Raw genomic sequence first — 6002 nt, 5'->3', positions numbered from 1 at the left:
ATAGTACTTTAGTAAAGTGCTATATCTTAATTTGAAAAATTTCTTATTACACAGCCTTGACTCATTCTTTTCCCCTTCCTGTTGTCCCTACAGAAGGCTTGTAGCCTGTTCCCTTATCTTGCCAGGCCACGAATCTGGTAAGGATTTGACTGTGGTTTGTATGTGTTCTTAAAAGCAGTCTTGCTTCTTATTTTTCTCATTCCTTAACAATTTGAACAGGTAATCAAACTCAATCAGTCTCTACAGTGTAGCAAAAAGTAACATCCCTTTCATTAGGGAAAATGAAATTGATAGATTTAGGACATATTATTATCCACTGCCAGAATTACTCAATTTTATTTGGGTCTTCTACTGTATACATTTAGGTGAGTGCAAAGTTTATATCAACACCAGCTGCAAGTGCCCAAAGAAAGTATAACACTGCTTGAGAAAACATCTTCTGCTCCAAATGATCCAATAAACACAAAAGTTTAATCCTAAATGCAAATACCTTTCTAACTTCAGGGAAACTTGAAAATGTTTAGTCTCTGTAAGTATAAATGTCAATAGCAGATAACTGCCCCAGCCTCTCAATCTCATCTGCTGCACAAAAGAAAAGATTGTTACCCAGGATTTTTTGCTTCACATCTGTAACACATACTAACCCAGTTTTATATTAGAGTATTCAGTGCTTTGGAGCAGGGTAGTATCAAGCACACATCTATGCAAGTTTCCTCAACAAAAATACTTCTGAGTTTGTTTTTGTCTGAATTTGGAAATAGAAGGAAGGCAGATTCTAGATACCACTGCACAGGTATTTATCCTTTGGTTCTTATTAATTTCTATCCACGGTTAAGTTTAAAAAGCAAGACAAGTACTGATGTTTAGTTTGCTATTGAAAGATCTTTTCAAGCCTTGACATTACTTTTAGCCGCTACTAGAATACTAAATATTCTGCTACTGAGGAGCTTTCTGCGCCTGAGAAAGCAGTCGCCCTCTTAGTGATATCATCACTCTTTAGAGATTAAGTTGTTTACCACTATAACCCTAAATATCCCAGCAATTCAAGATACCATCTTATACTGGAAGTGCGAATCTCTTTCTTTCTCCCTGGCTTTATCAGATTTGCTAAGCAATTCAAACATTAGAATTGCACCAATAATTATTTATCATTCAATTCATAATATGTGCAAGTTTATCAACCAACACATATAGCGATCAAACAGTATCAGGTCTAAAAAACCCACATCCCAGTATCACTGTACTACAAACGTCCAAAATGAAAACTAATTCTCTTTTTCTTTATTTCTTTTAAGATCTATTAATCTAATATTGACTGCATTGATTATATTTAAAGCCAAAACCCAGAGGTATCATAAAGAAGTGTTTCACACACTAGTGCTATGTCAATACTGGGAAACCATCAAAAGGCTCCCTTCTTGCGACACACACCTATTTCCCACAAGACTACATTAATTATGTTACCATTCTGTTCTTCTCACCCACTATTAGCCTCAATCGATGCCATCCTTTGTGGGACTTTTCACCCTGCTCTGTATTTTGCTTGGGGATGGCAAGTGTATGGTTCCCTCTTTTCTCAGTTATTAACACAGCAACACATCTCAAAAGTTATCTGCAAATTGTACTAGACTTTCTGGCTTTTTTTTTTTTTTAATTTTAGTGAAAAACTGTGAATATTGTTAATTCATAGACCTCCTTGGCAAATTCTAGACCTTAAAATAATCTTGCCCTGAAGATTTAAATTAATTCAGTTTATCATACTGTCCTGGCTTAGGCTAGGCTGGCCACTAAATCAATGACAGATGTTTTCTCTTAACCCTCTTCCTTCCCAGAAAGGGAAAGGAGAGAGAATGAAATAAAGACTTACGGGTTAAAAAAAAACACCCTTAAACAGCTTTAATGAAATATTAATAATAAAAAGAGAATAATATTAATAAGAAAATAACACAATGTACACAGATATATAAAAAAGCAGTATCAAGCTCCCAGGATGACAGTCCCATCCCTGGACTCAGCAGCAGATGGGAACTGGATTCAGGACCACACAGATCAGGATCAAAGGCAGACAAATGGACAGAGTCCTCCCAAGACACCAGACACTGAAGAAAGAGGCTGACCCCTTTGATGCCTCAACTTGTATGCTGAGCACGATGCAGATGGGATGGAACATCTCGTTGGTCAGCTTTGGGTCACCTGTCCTGTCCACTCCTCCCCGCAGGTGTGACCCCTCTGACATCGGTTGTTACAGAAGTAAATATAAGCAAAAGTCTCCCTGCATACCATGCCTTGGTATTAACTTTAAACATCAGACATTACCACTGCCAGAAGCTGATGCTGTCTGAAAAACATACCATTAATTTCAGAGGGTACAGTCAGATAGAAGAGACTTAACTGAAAAGTAAAATGACCAAAAATTTGTTTTGTTCTACCTCAAACCAGAACATTCCTAGAATAATAGACTTGTCTAGGTTGAAAGGCACCTTTAAGATCATCTAGTCCAACCAGCAACCTAACTGTTAAAAAAAACACATCACTAAACCATGTCACTAAGCACCATGTCAACCCATCTTTTAAATACCTTCAGGGATGGTGCCTCGACCACTTCCCTGGGCAGCCCATTCCAAGGCTTGATAACCCTTTCAGTGCAAAAATTTTCCCTAATATCCAATCTAAACCTCCCCTGGTGCAACTTGAGGCCATTTCCTCTTGTCCTGTCGCCTGTGGCTTGGGAGAAGAGACGGAGCCCCACCTCTCTACACCCCCCTTTCAGGTAGTTGTAGAGAGCAATAAGGTCTAAATCAATCTTATGGTGTTTGACCATCTTTGTCTGGAGGCTACCACACTCAGTTTTACCACCCTGATCTTAATCACAGGATCACAGAATGGTTAGAGTTGGAAGGGACCTTAAAGATCACTGAGTTCCAACCCCCCTGCCATGGGAAGGGACACCTCCCACCAGACCAGGTTGCTCAAAGCCCCATCCATCATCTCATGTTCTTAATCTCATCATCTCATGCTCTTAATCATTGTATTAGCATGAACAGCTGAAGAGTTTCATATCAATACTTTCCAGAACTCCTTAGCTCTTAGCTAAAGTGGCACACATTAATCAGGTATTAGACTTGCTTTTTAAGTATAAAACTTGCTTACCTTACCTTAACTAGTTTGTCATGCTCTCTTCTCCTAAAGCAGATGAGGAGACATCTTTCTCTGTCAACACACTTCAAGTGTTTTGCATATGATCCAAAATGCTTTACCCTTATATAACTTTTTACTGCAATTAGCCCCATCCACTTTTGTTCCATACACAGACTAGCAAGGGCATCCAAGAAAGCAGACTAATACTCACCTTTCCACACAACTCCCTTCTAAAACTCCTGATGCTTTCAACATGTTAAGCTTTTCCCCTTCATTCACACCAAGTTTTTTCACTACTCCCTGATCCTAGCCTAGAACATTCCTAATTTCCTTCAGTCTTCAATTATATTTTTTTTTACTTTTCCCTTCAAGAAGGGAGTTCACACTTTTTTAAACTTTTAAAATAACCCCAGAAACACTGAAATATGTTACCACGAACAATCACAGTTATTGCTCAGGCAAAGACAGTTTTAAACAAGACCATTACATCTTTTGCTTTTGTGATCTCTGCCAGCACTACAGTCTTAGAATGTAAAATAAATCTTTCAACTAAGTCAAAGAGTTTCTGGTCTCAAAACTTCGTTGTCTTTAAAACTTACTGAACTTTCCTAATTAACATATCAAGACCTATGAAAAACTTTTATTATTTTTTCCTCAAGGTGACCATAAGAACAGGCCAAAAGCATCCCTGCTGTTCAGTTTCTCTGCGGAATAAAACAAGTTATCCCAGACTACGGCACTCACAAAAACACCGGACACGTTTACGAGCAGTCTTGGCCTAAATGCCAAAGGGACCAGTGACTTCCAAACCATCTTTCTGGGAGCAACAGCAAATAGGTAATTTCAAAACCATACATTTTGATAGTAGTTTCAATTAGGAAAGTGATACGGCTGCAGTACTACCCATGAGAGAACTGGATAGTCATTCTTCACTTTGAAAAGCTGTAATCATAGAAGCTGAGTCAAGGAAATGTATCCAATAATAATTACACCTCCAAAATGGGATTCCAAATCATTCCTTTTGGGATGGGCAGATTACACTCAACTTTCTCTACATGACAGAAATGTCAACAAGTCTAATATATGTAATTTCAGACCTGCAATTTTAAACTGAACGTTTGCATAGCTTGGTCACTCTTTACCATAGAAACATGGGTAACCACAGCACGTCTACGCATCAGAGGAGACATTCGAGCCAGCAGTGCTATTGCAAAGCAGGCTCTTGGGATCAGCAACAGCGCCGCAACGTTGGCTTAATATTGCACATAAAGTAACAAGCCAGTATTTCCAAGACACATACTAGTATTTAGGAAAGACAACAGGCATGAACTGAAAGAATATTCTGACTAGATACTAGAATTTTTTTTCCCCCCAGGAGGACCGGCAAGCAGTGGTACAGGCTGCCTGGTGTCAGTCCTTGGGGTTTTCCAAGGCTGACAAGATAAAGCTCTGAGCAACCTGAACCGGCCTGAGAGCTGACCCTGCCGTGAGCAGCTGGGTAGAGTGGGTCCCTTGGGGTCCCTTCCCACCTGAATGATTCAATTTCTACAGATGGTTGCACAGAGCAAGTACGTCAATCTTCAGACCACTGCACCACGGTCTTTTGCATCTTCTACACGTGCCATTAAATTAATGGCATTATGATTCCATTTGATGCAGAATTAAATAGAGATCAGGATCTTTTAGATTATTAATCTTTTAGATTATTAACCATCCTCTGCTAACCACCAATGTTTTGGTGGAGCCTTCGTAGCCAAGAGGGACGGTGGATGGCTTGACAGTGGCCCAGAGGGTTTGGAGTTTGAGTCCCACCAACATCTTGCGAAGTTGCTTTGGCAGGGGGGTTGAACTACATGATCTCCGAAGGTCCCTTCCAACCCCTATGATTGCTGTGACGACTAACTTTTCCTTGGAGTTTAAAGGGGGTCATGCCTTTTTCATGAAACTCTCAAAGAGTTCTGCATTCTCAAGCAGAAAGAGAACAAGAATGCCACTAAGAGCCTTTCTCACTCCGAGGCCTAAAGCTCCTGCAATCTGGTACCAACAGATGGCCCTCTCCTATGGCCAAACACCAGTTCCATCTAGGGCAACGGAAAGTGGTGTTTTTCCCCCCCATCCCTTCCTCCATCCATCACCACATGCTGCCTTACACACACACAGAGCTGCGTCGCCATCCCCCTGACCACAGCCAGCATCCAGCTCCCTGAAAAGCACCCAGGGAGCTCTTACACAACGACCACCACAGGAGAAACCTCGGCTGCCTCCTGCCTCACAGCCACGGGGACCACGCTCCTCTCCTCGGGCGAGGAGGCCCTTCTTCCCGCTCTTCTCCTCAGGCGAGGAGGCCCTCTTCTCCAGTCTTCTCCTCAGGTGAGGAGACCATTCTCCCTTCCCATCCTCTCAGGCGAGGTGACCCTCCTCTCCAGTCTTCTCCTCAGGTGAGGCGGCCCCTCTCCCCTCTCTTCTCCTCAGGTGAGGCGGCCCCTCTCCCCTCCCATCCTCTCAGGCGAGGTGGCCCTTCTCCCCTCTCTTCTCCTCAGGAGAAGCAGCCCCTCTCCCCTCTCTTCTCCTCAGGCGAGGCTGCCCTTCTCTTCTCCCCTCTCTTCCCTTCAGGCAAGGAGATCCTTCTCCCCTCCCACCCTCTCAGGCGAGGTGGCCCTCCTCTCCAGTCTTCTCCTCAGGAGAATCAGCCCCTTTCCCCTCTCTTCTCCTCAGGAGAGGCGATCCTTCTTTTCTCCCCTCTTCTCCTCAGGCGAGGCGCTCCCCTCCCCTCTCTTCCCCTCAGGACGCGCGGCTCGGTTCCCCTCAGGCGCGGGGCCAGGCCCCACAACCCACCCCCGCGGCAGCTCACCCCCTCCAAACCC

This window comes from Calidris pugnax, unplaced genomic scaffold (assembly GCF_001431845.1).
Source record: "Calidris pugnax isolate Ruff unplaced genomic scaffold, ASM143184v1 scaffold42, whole genome shotgun sequence".
In the NCBI taxonomy this organism is placed as follows: Eukaryota; Metazoa; Chordata; class Aves; order Charadriiformes; family Scolopacidae; genus Calidris; species Calidris pugnax.
The sequence above is the reverse complement of the archived record's forward strand: the minus strand, read 5'-3'. Positions refer to the sequence as shown.